This window comes from Mobula birostris, chromosome 2 (assembly GCF_030028105.1).
Source record: "Mobula birostris isolate sMobBir1 chromosome 2, sMobBir1.hap1, whole genome shotgun sequence".
Classification (NCBI taxonomy): domain Eukaryota; kingdom Metazoa; phylum Chordata; class Chondrichthyes; order Myliobatiformes; family Myliobatidae; genus Mobula; species Mobula birostris.
The window spans coordinates 173,662,672-173,677,695 of NC_092371.1; the positions used below are offsets into that span (position 1 = coordinate 173,662,672).

At 45.8% G+C, this 15,024-nt stretch overlaps 1 pseudogene; it reads left to right on the forward strand.

Annotated features, from left to right (window-relative positions):
* The first annotated feature begins 8,022 nt into the window (after positions 1 to 8,022).
* Positions 8,023 to 10,364, forward strand: LOC140211048 (ATP-binding cassette sub-family D member 2 pseudogene; annotated as a pseudogene).
* The last annotated feature ends 4,660 nt before the right edge of the window (positions 10,365 to 15,024 follow it).

Sequence of the window (15,024 nt, forward strand, 5' to 3'; positions counted from 1 at the left end):
GTGGATGGTGGAGGGTGTGGAGGGATGGGTTAGTGGGTGGAGGGATGGATTAGTGGGTGGTGGAGGGTGTGGAGGGATGGGTTAGTGGGTGGTGGAGGGTGTGGAGGAATGGGTTAGTGGGTGGTGGAGGGTGTGGAGGGATGGGTTAATGGGTGATGGAGGGTGTGGAGGGGTGGGTTAGTGGGTGGTGGAGGGTGTGGAGGGGTGGGTTAGTGGGTGGTGGAGGGTGTGGACGGGTGGGTTAGTGGGTGGGTTAGTGGGTGGTGGAGGGCGTGGACGGGTGGGTTAGTGGGTGGTGGAGGGTGTGGAGGGGTGGGTTAGTGGGTGGTGGAGGGTGTGGAGGGGTGGGTTAGTGGGTGGTGGAGGGTGTGGAAGGATGGGTTAGTGGGTGGTGGAGGGTGTGGAGGGGTGGGTTAGTGGGTGGTGGAGGGTGTGGAGGGGTGGGTTAGTGGGTGGTGGAGGGTGTGGAGGGGTGGGTTAGTGGGTGGTGGAGGGTGTGGAGGGGTGGGTTAGTGGGTGGTGGAGGGTGTGGAAGGATGGGTTAGTGGGTGGTGGAGGGTGTGGAGGGGTGGGTTAGTGGGTGGTGGAGGGTGTGGAGGGGTGGGTTAGTGGGTGGTGGAGGGTGTGGAGGGATGGGTTAGTGGGTGGTGGAGGGTGTGGAGGGGTGGGTTAGTGGGTGGTGGAGGGTGTGGAGGGATGGGTTAGTGGGTGATGGAGGGTGTGGAGGGGTGGGTTAGTGGGTGGAGGGATGGGTTGGTGGTGGAGGGTGTGAAGGGATGGGTTAGTGGGTGGTGGAGGGTGTGGAGGGGTGGGTTAGTGGGTGGTGGAGGGTGTGGAGGGGTGGGTTAGTGGGTGGTGGAGGGTGTGGAGGGGTGGGTTAGTGGGTGGTGGAGGGTGTGGAGGGATGGGTTAGTGGGTGGTGGAGGGTGTGGAGGGATGGGTTAGTGGGTGGTGGAGGGTGTGGAGGGGTGGGTTAGTGGGTGGTGGAGGGTGTGGAGGGATGGGATAGTGGGTGATGGAGGGTGTGGAGGGGTGAGTTAGTGGGTGGAGGGATGGGTTGGTGGTGGAGGGTGTGGAGGGATGGGTTAGTGGGTGGTGGAGGGTGTGGAGGGGTGGGTTAGTGGGTGGTGGAGGGTGTGGAGGGGTGGGTTAGTGGGTGGTGGAGGGTGTGGAGGGGTGGGTTAGTGGGTGGTGGAGGGTGTGGAGGGGTGGGTTAGTGGGTGGTGGAGGGTGTGGAGGGATGGGTTAGTGGGTGGTGGAGGGTGTGGAGGGGTGGGTTAGTGGGTGGTGGAGGGTGTGGAGGGGTGGGTTAGTGGGTGGTGGAGGGTGTGGAGGGGTGGGTTAGTGGGTGGTGGAGGGTGTGGAGGGGTGGGTTAGTGGGTGGTGGAGGGTGTGGAGGGGTGGGTTAGTGGGTGGTGGAGGGTGTGGAGGGGTGGGTTAATGGGTGGTGGAGGGTGTGGAGGGGTGGGTTAGTGGGTGGTGGAGGGTGTGGAGGGGTGGGTTAGTGGGTGGTGGATGGTGTGGAGGGATGGGTTAGTGGGTGGTGGAGGGTGTGGAGGGGTGGGTTAGTGGGTGGTGGAGGGTGTGGAGGGGTGGGTTAGTGGGTGGTGGAGGGTGTGGAGGGATGGGTTAGTGGGTGGTGGAGGGTGTGGAGGGGTGGGTTAGTGGGTGGTGGAGGGTGTGGAGGGGTGGGTTAGTGGGTGGTGGAGGGTGTGGAGGGGATGGGTTAGTGGGTGGTGGAGGGTGTGGAGGGGTGGGTTAGTGGGTGGTGGAGGGTGTGGAGGGGTGGGTTAGTGGGTGGTGGAGGGTGTGGACGGGTGGGTTAGTGGGTGGTGGAGGGTGTGGACGGGTGGGTTAGTGGGTGGTGGAGGGTGTGGACGGGTGGGTTAGTGGGTGGTGGAGGGTGTGGAGGGATGGGTTAGTGGATGGTGGAGGGTGTGGAGGGGTGGGTTAGTGGGTGGTGGAGGGTGTGGAGGGGTGGGTTAGTGGGTGGTGGAGGGTGTGGAGGGATGGGTTAGTGGGTGATGGAGGGTGTGGAGGGGTGGGTTAGTGGGTGGAGGGATGGGTTGGTGGTGGAGGGTGTGGAGGGATGGGTTAGTGGGTGGTGGAGGGTGTGGAGGGGTGGGTTAGTGGGTGGTGGAGGGTGTGGAGGGATGGGTTAGTGGGTGGTGGAGGGTGTGGAGGGGTGGGTTAGTGGGTGGTGGAGGGTGTGGAGGGATGGGTTAGTGGGTGGTGGAGGGTGTGGAGGGGTGGGTTAGTGGGTGGTGGAGGGTGTGGAGGGGTGGGTTAGTGGGTGGTGGAGGGTGTGGAGGGGTGGGTTAGTGGGTGGTGGAGGGTGTGGAGGGGTGGGTTAGTGGGTGGTGGATGGTGTGGAGGGATGGGTTAGTGGGTGGTGGAGGGTGTGGAGGGATGGGTTAGTGGGTGGTGGAGGGTGTGGAGGGGTGGGTTAGTGGGTGGTGGAGGGTGTGGAGGGGTGGGTTAGTGGGTGGTGGAGGGTGTGGAGGGGTGGGTTAGTGGGTGGTGGAGGGTGTGGAGGGGTGGGTTAGTGGGTGGTGGAGGGTGTGGAGGGGTGGGTTAGTGGGTGGTGGAGGGTGTGGAGGGGTGGGTTAGTGGGTGGTGGAGGGTGTGGAGGGGTGGGTTAGTGGGTGGTGGAGGGTGTGGAGGGGTGGGTTAGTGGGTGGTGGAGGGTGTGGAGGGGTGGGTTAGTGGGTGGTGGAGGGTGTGGAGGGGTGGGTTAGTGGGTGGTGGAGGGTGTGGAGGGGTGGGTTAGTGGGTGGTGGAGGGTGTGGAGGGATGGGTTAGTGGGTGGTGGAGGGTGTGGAGGGATGGGTTAGTGGGTGGTGGAGGGTGTGGAGGGATGGGTTAGTGGGTGGTGGAGGGTGTGGAGGGGTGGGTTAGTGGGTGGTGGAGGGTGTGGAGGGATGGGTTAGTGGGTGGTGGAGGGTGTGGAGGGATGGGTTAGTGGGTGGTGGAGGGTGTGGAGGGGTGGGTTAGTGGGTGGTGTTTAAAGAGGAAGGAGGAGCAAGGAACCAAATGAGAAAATAATTTTGTTAGATGTGGCTTCTCAATTCAGTTTCATTTCAGGTGATTTAATTTCAGATCCTTACACTGACCCCTCTCACAGGTTAGAAGTCCAGCGGATAGATCCTGCTTGTTCAATCATTCATCGAGAGAGTTAAGAAACAATATGGTTATTCATAATTTGAATGTTTTTTATTGAGATACAGAAAATACAAAATATATCTGATTCAGACTCAGATTCAGATGTGTTTATCGCATGAACATTGAAACAGTGAAATGTGCTGTTTGTATTAACAACCAGCACACCTGAAGGTGTACTGAGGGCAACTCACAAAGAGTTGCCACATATTCTGGCATCAAAATAGCATGCCCACAACACTCAGCTGAACAACAACAGCGAAACTAACCCCATTCCTCCCACCCACGCCATACATTCACAGTCCGCCAACTCCATTACAGGCCACCTACAGCCTCCAATGGACTCGGACTTGGACACACAGACATTGGGCATTTTATTTGAATATATTATATTGAGATACAGAAAACTTAAAGGTTTGGAAGTTTAAACTCATCAGTGCTGATGAAGGTCCTCGGTCCAAAATGTGGACTGTCTATTTTTCTCCATCGATGCTGCCTGACCTGCAGAGTTCTTCCAGCAATTTGTGTGAGTTGCTCTGGATTTCTATCTGCAGAATCTCTTATGTTTATGATTTTGCCTTTAATCTACTGCACTCCCATTTCTCCAACACTCTACCCTTTAGACACCTGTTGAAGCAAAGTGATTTGCTATTGCTGCTCCAGTTTAGAAGAGCTTGTACAAGTAACTATATTATGTCAGATTCCATTAAACCGTTGTGGAAGCCATCCAACGAATATAAAATTTGGCAATAATGCAGCATAATTTTCTTTATAATTATTTCTCCATTTTTGATGAAAAATGTAGCGTTATTTACTTACAGCAGAAATCTCATTCCTTTCTGCATTATTCATCAACACTCGGCTGATTTTGAGTCCATTTCCTGTCGAGAGCAGTATATACAAAGGCTGGCTGAATGCAAACAAATTGAGAACGTCTTGAAATTGCATTTGGGAATTGAAGATTGTCTTCGCAGAGAATGACAATAGCTGTCAGAAGAACAGTTCATCTGAGCATTTCGCTGTAGTGTTGAGAGTCAGAATGATATTGGTGGTATCATCATGGAAATTTATGGTTGTTTGAATTATCAAGGGGAGTAATCAACAAATTTTAGAAGTCAATGTCAACCAGAATCTTCTTACTTCACTTTCTTTAAATTCCATCATCACAGACTCTAGCAAATTTCTACAGATGTACTGTGGAGGGCATTCTGATAGGTTGCATTACAGCCTGACATGGAGGCTCCAGTACACAGGACTGTAAGAGGCTTCAGAAGATTGTAGACTAATCATCTGCATCATGGGCACTCCTCCCCATTAATGAGAACATCTTCAATAGACGATATTTCTTGAAGGTGGCATCCATCATTAAGGACCCTCACCACCTGGGCCATGCCCTCCTCTTATTGGTATATCAATACCATCAGGGAGAAGGTACAGGAGCCTGAGGATCGACACTCAATATTTGAAAAATGGCTTCTTTGCTCTGCCATCAGATTTCTGACGGTCCATGAACCTGTGAACACCACCTTATGATTCCTCCTTTGCACTATTTATTTACTGGTATTGGGTTGTATTTATCATATATACCATGATACGGTGAAAGGCTTGCCTTGCATACTGTTCATACGATCAAATCCTTACACGGTGCATTGAGCTAGAATAAGGTAAAGTAATAGCAATGCAGAATAAAGTGTAAAAGCTACCAAAAATGCAATACTGGTAAATGATAAAGTGCAAGATCATAACAAGATAGATTATGAGGCTAAGAGTCCACCTCCTTCTACAAGAGTTCGATTCAAGAGTCTGATAACAATGGGATAGAAGCTGTCTTTGAGCCTGGTGGTACATACTTTTAGGCTTTTCTATCTTCTGCCCCATGGGAAAGGGGAGAAGAAAGATTATCTGGCATGGGCTGCTTTGATTATGTTGGCTGCTTTACTGAAGCAAAGAGACTTATAGACAGGTTTTGTTTATTTATTATTGTAAGTTATGATAATTTTTTAAATGTCTTGCACTGTACAGTAACCACAAAACAACAAACTTCACAACATATATCAGTGAAAATAAATCAAATTCTGAGTCTGATTCCAATCAGATTTTTTTTGTTGGATTTTCCTCAACATTAGTATTCTGCAAGGCTGCACTCTCTGTGCCTTTCTTTACTCCCTGTATACTCAGACTTTGTGGCCAAACTCCATTTACAGGTTCGGAAATGACCCCATTGTAGAAGGCTAGATCTCAAACAGCAAGGACACAGAGTACAAAGAGGAGATAGAGAGACAACTGACGTGGTGTCAAGGCAGCAACCTTTTGTCAAAGCCATGGATTCTGCTGCTGAAAGGGGTTGGCAATCGTGCCTCGGAGAATGCACATTTCAGCCAATAAGGATTTATTTCAAAGGTTCATTTATTTCCAAAGTATTCAACTTTGAAAGTCTTTTCCAGATAGCCATGAAACCAAGAAAGGTAAGGAAGGCAACACAATCATCAACTCTCAAATCCATCCTCCCCACACTAAAAATGAAGAAAACCAGAAGAGGCACATTAGTATTTGTGGTTGTATTTAGTTCTCTTCCTTTTGTTTCAGTCTTGTTGAGTCTTGCCTGATGACAACACTCCCTGTTTACCATTGTCTATGTTCTGGGAAAGAATATTACAATTTAGATTTATGCTGCATAGGAGTGGTATTAATTTAGTACTAAATTATTGCTTCCAAGCCACAGTGATGGCTTAGATTTTAGTTTGAGAGTTTTAGTTAGCAGCCCTGTTGGCCTAATGTTTATTATTTTCTTTTTGTTCCATACAGTTCATACTAAAACTCAGTGAAATCTTCATTCTGTTGCTGTGTCTGTCTGGCTGCACTTGGACCATCACCATACATTGTGTCAACTTTTCCCTCAATGTCACTAAATCAAACAAGCTGGTCATTTACTTCAGGAGGCACCTCCAGATCTGGTAGGAATATGGAACTACTTCCTCTTGCACATATTCTTGCATGAACCATGTACCAGAATCATGACCTCAGATTTGCACAATCTCCAGGCTTCAGAACTGGCAGACATTTTGCGGTCTTGTCATGATACTGCTTCTGATTTTCTTTCCCTTTCATTTCAGCCAATTTGGCCTTGTGTTCTCTTTTTAGTGTCAACCAATACATCATTGGTTAGTGCGTGTGCATTGACCCATCAGCATTTAGACGGGTGAAAGTCCACTCTACAGAGGAGGTTCGAGGAGATGGGTGAATGGACAAGAGAGTCACATAGGGAGAGATCCCTGTGGAAAGTAGAAAGTGGAGGGTGAAGAAAAAGTGTGCTGGGGGGTGGGATCCCTCCTGGCATTTATCCTTGCAGGTGGAACAAGTGCTACACCTGTCCCTACACGTCTTCCCTCACTACCATTCAGGGCCCCAAGCAGTCCTTTCAGGTGAGACGACACTCACCAGCGAGACTGATGGGGATATATAGTGTGTACAGTGCTCCTGGTGTGGCCACCTGTATATCAGTGAGACCCAACGTAGATTGGGAGACCGCTTCGCCGAGCACCTATGCCCCATCCGCCAGAAAAAGTGGATCTCCCAGTGGCCGTCCATTTTAATTCCACTTCTCATTCCCATTCTGATATGTCAATATCACAATGAGGCCACATTCAGGGTGGAGGAGCAACACCTTATATTCTGTCTGGGTAGCCTCCAACCTGATGGCATGAACTTCTTGAACTTCTGGTAATGGTCCCCACTGTCCACCTCTCCTTCACTATTCCACATCCTCTTTTCCCTCTCTCACCTTATCTCCATGCTTGCCCATCGCCTCCCTCTGGTGCTCCTCCCCCTTTTTTTTCTTCCATAGCCTTCCATAGCCAATTACAGCACGGAAACAGGCCATCTCGGTCCTTCTAGTCCGTGCCGAACTCTTACTCTCACCTAGTCCAACCGACCCACACTCTGCCCATAACCCTCCATTCCTTTCCTGTCCATATATTTATCCAATTTAACTTTAAACGACAGCATTGAGCCTGCCTCAACCACTTCTGCTGGAAGCTCGTTCCACACAGCTACCGTTGTCTGAGTAAAGAAGTTCCCCCTCATGTTACCCCTAAACTTCTGTCCTCTCCTATTGGATTCTCCCTTTTCCAGCCCCGTTTCTCTTTCACCAATCAACTTTGCCACTCTTTACTTCATCCCTCCCCCTCCCAATTTCACCCATCACCTTGTGTTTCTCTCTCCCCTCCCTCTAACTTTCAAATCTACTCCTCAGCGTTTTTTCTCCAGTCCTGCCAAAGGGTTTCGGTCCTGATGTACTTTTTCCATAGATGCTGTCTGGCCTGCTGAGTTTCTCCAGCATTTTGTGTGCATACTTTTCCATGAGCGTTGTGTAGTCATCTTTGATCTGTGAAGCCACTGTGGAAACTCCTTTCACCAGTTTGAGCTTTTCGCATGAACTCAGACCTAATACTAGCTGTGCTCTCTTTTCTACAATTAATAACTGTGACTTCAGGCGCTGCCCCTTGTGCTTGAAGGTCACTATATAGCCCCCTTTTTACTGGAACATTCTCTCCTAGTGTAACCTGTCACTTTTAACTTCACTGGGTAAATCTTGCTCTTTACTGTGAGTCTTGTAGTCATCTGTAGATAATAGGCTCATGTGGGCTCCGGTGTCAAGCTTGAATGGAATTCTGACTCATTTGCAGTCACTGGAATGCAGAAGAAATTGCTTTTTACAGGGGACATAGGGTGGAGATGAATCAGCTCCAGAAAAGTTACAAGTCACTTACTGCCCAGATGGATCTTATTTTGTCGAAAAGATTATGGTATATAATGTTGAAACAATTTCTAATGAAGTATGTGTGGAGTGTAAGCAGATTAGTGATGGTGGTGGTGCCCATTAATACAGCAACAGGTTTTGCAGACAATAAGTTGGAAGAATTTGAAATGGATTCCACTACAGTAACAAAATATGGCTTGAATAATGCAAGTTCTTTGGAACAGAAAGGTCAAGTTATCGACGTTGATGTGGGAATTATATGTGAAAGTGTTACCCCAAATGGAGGTGGTGTTGCTTCCAGGTTAAACTTTAAGGTTGCTGAAGGTTTGCATCTGTATATTACTGGTCTGAAGGGATGTGGAAAAAATTTTATTCAGGATATTGAGTGGTCTTTGTCCAGTGTATGGAGGGGTATTGTATAAACCTCCTCCACAGCATATGTTCTACATTCCCCAGAGGCCTTACGTGTCTGTGGGGACCCTGAGAGATCAGGTAAGCTATCTGGATTCTGTGGAAGATATACATGAGAGAGGAAATACAGATCTGGATCTGGAGCATATTCTAGATATTGTTCACTGGAATCATATAGTACAGAGAGAGGGAAGGATGGGATGAATTTACTGACTGGATGGATGTCTTGACTGGGGGTGATAAACGAAGAATGGGGATGGCATGAATGTTTTATCACAAACCAAAATATGCATTGTTAGATTACTGCATGAGTGCTGTGATTGTTGATGTTGAGGGCAAGATACTTCAGGCTGCAAAAAATTTGGAGATCTTCTTGTTGTTAATTACACATAGGCCACCTCTCTGGAATGATTGGATACTGCCATTTGACTTTCATTGGCTGAGGGAAATCAAAGACTTGAATCTCAACTGGCTGGAGTCCCTCAGAGACAACAGAGATTGAATGAAATGTGCAAGATTTTGGGAGAAGTCTGTGCTCAGAGCTACTGGAAAAAAAAATTAAAAATGCAGAGCAGACTCCATGGGCCAAATGGCCAAATTCTGCCCCTGTACCTTATGGTCAATGTCTTATGAAACAACTCAATATGCTCTTCCAGAACCAGCAGTCTGTAGAGAATCTACAATGAATTCCGTCATTTCTTCATCAGCCATGTACACCTTTCTCTTGGTAGCTCCAGCTTTACAGCACTTTGCAAAATGATTTTTCTTCCCCCAATTATTGCAGGATTTTCCATAAGCAAGACACATATTTAGAATGTGACTACCTTCACATTTGCTGCATTTGCTGTTTACGTCTTTCTCTTTGCTTTGCTGTTGCTTTGGGAAATGCCCTGTGCACCGCTCCTCTGCTTTCACAGCATACACTGTTGTATCTGCACTGTGCAGCTCCTTAGCCTGTGCTTGTGTAGTCTCTGCTGCCTTACACATATTCACAGCTTTTTCTAGCATCAAACCTTTTCCACGCAGTAGTCTTTCTCTAAATCCAATATTTGGAATTCCACAAACTGTTATGTCTCTAACTAGTGAGTTTCTCAAATCAACATATTCACAGGACTTGCTCAGTGTGTGAAGCTCAGCTAAGTATTGCCAAAGCTAATATCATGTTTCTGGTCATAGGTAAAAAAAAAGCTTATATCTCTCAAATGTGATGTTTTTCTTTGGGACAAGATATTCCTCAAATTTTGTCATCAGAGTGTTCAACATAAAAGCTGTTTCATCAATTTGACTGCTGTTATGAGCATCTTCACCAATTACATGCAGAGAAATAGATGCTTTCAATTTTTCATTGGTCCCTCCCACTCTGCTAGCAGTTAATTATATATTGAATCGCAGTTTGTTGCATTTCCAGTTATCAGTTAGATTGACGGTAAACTGCATAGGTGCGGGACGACTTAGTTTATCCATGACGGGAACTCTTGGCCCCTCACCTGGATTTCTCTTGGTGAACCTGGTGACTGCTGAACTTCAGGAACAATGTACTCCTTCGCCTCACCGACCAGCTTCTCTCTGCTGTAACTCACGTCCAACCTCACTTGCTGCCGGCACCTTTCATACCCATGCAGTTTCTTAGTCATGCGCAGTATTCATTTACTCCTGGTGTTCAGGCTTCATGCTGTCTTTTGATGCCATGTTATTTGTACCTAAATAAAGACAAACTTGGCACAGGTTTATGTTAGATCATTTTGCTCAACCCTATGCGCACACAACAAGATCACCACCATAGCTTTCAGTTCTGGGTAAACCCCTCGCATTGCCCTCTGGGAACTGAAGTTCTTTATTATGCACACGTACTAACACAAATAGCACTGCGTTAACCACTACACTACCATGTACCCTACTTCTCTTTCTATATCAGTGTTCGTAGCTTTCTTTCCTCAGCTGCTGGTTTATATAATTGCACATCGCCCTTCTCGTTCGCTGCTTAGCCGTGATGTCATCAATCAAGCATCAACATATTCTGTCAGTGCTCAACTGAACAGCTAAAACAGATATTTCTGAATTTCAAGTATAATCTGTTTCTCCCCTTATTTATCTCTAGCCTCCAATTAGTTTATTAGCTGTAATTAATCTTGTGTCTCTTAACCCAGCTATCAACAGGGGAGCTGAAAGATCTAATAGAACTCATATGCACAGGATATGGGGTCATTGCTAATTAAAAAAATGGCAATTTTTTACCTCACACATTTACACTGGGGAGGTCAGTTCTTCCAAGACTCTGACTGTGTAATAATTGCTCTGCATTTTTTGTAAAGCTATTACATGGGCTGTAATTAACTTGAAACAAGATCATGCCATGTGCAATGTCAACATTAAAATGTTTCCTAATTTGCTTCAGTTTAAACTTTAGCCATCATCAATGGAGTTGTTCTGAGTTTAACTTCAGGTGTTCCTGTTCTCAGCTGCCAGACTGATTATAACAGCATGACAAGCAATAAATACTGCCACTTTGTTACAATTAACATAGCGGTTTAGTTTAGTCTATAAGACATAGGAGCAGAATTAGGCCATTTGGACCATTGAGTCTGCTCCACCATTCGATCACGGCTGATTTATTTTCCTTCTGGTTGCATTGTTTATTCCAGGGACCAGCTGACTGAGCATATGCCGGCCGGTTTAGCGAGCAGAACGGCGGACACCCTGGCTGAAATTGGGAGGAAGACACACAGAGGATGCAGAGGGGGATCACAAAGGCAAGGAAAGAGGACCGGGTCGAGACAACAGAGACTTATGGAGAAGAGGAGTTCGGTGGGTAATAAAATGGACGAGTTCATGGCACTAGCCAGGCGTCACAGAACATTTCGGGAGTGCAGTGTTATGTGTTTTAATGTGGCTGCATGAGGACATACCCGACCAAAACTTTTCCATGGAGGGCTTCCAGACCGTTCGGGCTGACCGGAAGTGCACTGAGAGCGGTAAGCGTAAAGAAGTTGGGGGCTTGCTGTTCTGGTTAACAACGGGTGGTGCAATCCGGGTCATATTACGATCGAGGAACGTGTTTGTAGACCGGATATTGAACTTTTTGTTGTTGGACTCCGGCCATGTTCCACCGAGATACAACACAGGGTGTCATGGGAGGTTGTTCCTGCCTGTGGCCATCAAACTTTGCAGCTCCTCCCGTGGAGGGTCAGACACCCTGAGCCAATAGTCTGGTCCTGGACTTATTTCCATCTGGCATAGTTTGCATTTTGTTGTTTGATTGTTTGTGGTTTTTGTATTGCTACATTTATGCTCTAGTCTTGGTTGTTGCGGCTGTAACGAAACCCAATTTCCCTCGGGATCAATAAAGTATATCTATCTATCTATCTTCTCAACCCATTCTCCTGTCTTCTCCCCTTGCTACTCCAGAACCCATCAATTTCTGCTTTAAATATACCCAGTGACTTGGCCTCCACAACCATGCGTGACAAAGAATTCCACAGATTCACCACCCTCTGTCTAAAGAAATTCCTCCTCATCTCTTTTCTAAATGGTCATCCTTCCATTCTGAGGCTGTGTCCTATAGTCCTAGACTCCCGGCATCCACTCTATCCAAGCCTTAAGAAATTTGATAGGTTTCAATAGGACCTCCCCTAATACTTCTAAACTCCAGTGAGTACAAGCCTGGAGCCATGAAACACTCCTCCTCTGTTAACCATGGGATTATTCTTGTAATCCTCCATGTCTGCCACATCCAAAGATCAAATATAATAAAGAGGGATAGTCCAGCCTATCTCAGAGCATAAACATTATTACTGAAGATCAAACAATCTTCTGGAGAAACTCAATGAGTCAAGCAGCATCTGTGGGAGGTAATATATTGTCAATGTCTTGAGTCAAAACCACACAAAAACATCAACAATTCCTTTCCTCGCACAGACACTGCTAGACCTGTGGAGCTCTTCCAGCAGATTGCTTCTTGCTTCAGGTTTTAGCATTGATTGTCTCGTGTCTTAATTTTCTTGGTTCTCCTTCAGAGGGCGACGAAGGAGAAATCAAGATCACTGGACTATTAAGGCCAAGAGGTTCTATGGAAACTGACAATTTCCTGTATTAAATTTGAATAAAAAATGAAATCTTTGATATTTACAAAAAAACAGAAAATTCTGTAAATAGTGCATGCAGGCAGCATCTGTGGAAAGAGAAACCAGGTTAACATTTTCTGAATTGAATAGTTCTCTGGAAGAGTCACTACATAAGATGTTAACTTCTGTTTCTCTTTCCACAGATGCTGCCTTATCTTCTGTGTGTTTCCAACATTTTATATATTTTTAAAAATCTTATATAGAGCTACAACACAGTAATGGACCTTCAGGACCCAAGCTCAAAGTAAACTTCCCATCAATGTACATTTATGTCACCATATACTACCTCGAGAGTAGTTTGGTAGGTTCTTGCAGGCTTTCACAGAAAATGCAAAGAAACACCATAGAAGACTGCACCCAACAACCAATGTGCAAAAGACAACAAACTGTGCAGATACAAAAAAAACCCAAACAAAATAATAATAATAATAAATAAACAATAAGCATCAAGAACATAGGTTGCCGAGTTCTTGAAAGTCAACCCGTAGATTGTGGGAACAGTTCAGTGTTGGGGTGAGTGACGTTGAGTGAAGTTATCCCCTCTGGTTCAAGAGCCTGATGGTTGAGGGGTAATTACTGTTCCTGAAGCTGGTGGTGTAGGTCCTGAGGCTCCTGCACCTCCGTCCTGAGGGTGGCAGTGAGAAGAGAGCAATAAAGCTATGCCAGCCAATTATATCCACATGACCAATTAACTTATGAACCCATACATCTTTGGAATTTGGGAGGAAACTGGAACATCCAGAGGAAACACATGCAGTCATAGGGAGAATGTAAAAACTTCTCACAGACAGCAGCAGAATTAAACTCTGATCTTACAGCTGACACCATAAAATGTTCTGCTGAAAATGAACTTCAGGTAGTATATGATGAATTATCATAAATACACGAGATTCTGCAGATGCTCGAAATCCACAGTAACAAACCCAAAATGCTGGAGGAACTTAGCAGGTCAGATAGCATCTATGGAGGGGAATGAACAGTCATTGTTTCCAGCTGAGAATAGTGTGTGAACTCAGAAATGTTAGATTAGCTGTCTTGGTTACTTATATGTACCCTTCAGAGTTTCATTTGCTGCCAATGAGAACATGAGGTATCTTATTAACTGCTATTTGATTGTTCAATGGCATTCTGTCCAATTAAAATAAAAGTACTGAAGTGTTGCCTGGATTGAATAATGAGGTGAGTTTTCTCTTCCTAAAAGAGAAAGCCTGATTGTTTTTACTAGTTCCAAGCTTTGAAGCATAGGTGATTTTTTAAAAACTTGATAAGCCCTGGGAGATTTGTGCACATTGGTGTTGGTGTGAAATTCATCCAACAGTCTCTTGAATCCCTACCATCAGAAAAGAGGTAGCATAGTATTAGAACAAGGACTGATAGGATGTGAACAACTTCTTTCCCCAGGATGTGAGACTACCCAGTTCTGATTACATATGAAATGCCAGTAATGTTATATTGTTTGCTAAATGAGATCTTTAACACTTTATGCTAAATGTCACTATTCTGAATACAGTTTATTATTTGTTAATTTATTTCCTATAATATTGTTTTACGTGTTGTGTGGAAGTTATATGTTCTGTGTTGTGCACCTTGGTCTGGAGGAGCATTGTTTCATTTAGCTGCATACATATATATATGGTTGAATGACGATAAACTTGAACTTGAACTTCTCAAACAAAAAGGGTATGTTTCCTACACCACAATGCCCAAGGACAGCTCTTATCTCATTGTTATAAAGCAAATGAATAGACATCTCTTGTATCAGTCATTAAGGATCTTCACCATTTGGACAGGTCCTCTTCTTATTACTGCCATCAGGGAGGATGTACAGGAGTCCGAAGACCCAAATTCAGTGATACAGGTACTGCTTGTTCCCCTCTGTTATTAGATTTCTGAATGGTCCACAAACCGATGAATGCTACCTTGTTATTCCTTTTCTTTTTATACTAGTTATTTTACTCTACAATTTATAATAACTTCATCCATTTTTACTGCTGCTACAAATCAACAAATTTCACATCATGTAATCGAGGGACAATAAATTTGTTTCAGATTCTGATTCTGAGATAGGTTTGAGAATGTGGCAGCCACAGAAAATTTTTTAGAGATATAATATAGTAACATGTCCTTCTGGTCCAATGAGCTTACACTTCTCAATTACACCTATGTGACTAAATGACCTACTAACCCGTATGTCTTTGGAATGTGTGGGAGCAATTGGAGCACCCGCAGGAAACCCACCTGGTCACTGGGAGAACATAGGAACTCCTGACTGACAGCGGTGGGAATTGAACTTGTGTCGCTGGCACCATAACAGCGTTACACTAAATGTTACACTACTGTGCGGCTGAAGTGAAAGTGGTGATTTGTTCAGTTTTGAAGAAGAAGCTATTGCTGGTGGAGAAGAAGGTAGAAGGTAGAACAGAGAATAGCAAGGGTGGCAGATATCCTTACTATACCTTCAGAATGAACTCCACAAAATAAAGATGACTTAGCAATACACACACAAAATGCTGAAGGAACTCAGCAGGTCAGGCTACATTTACAGAGAGGAACAAGGAGCCAATGTATTGGGCC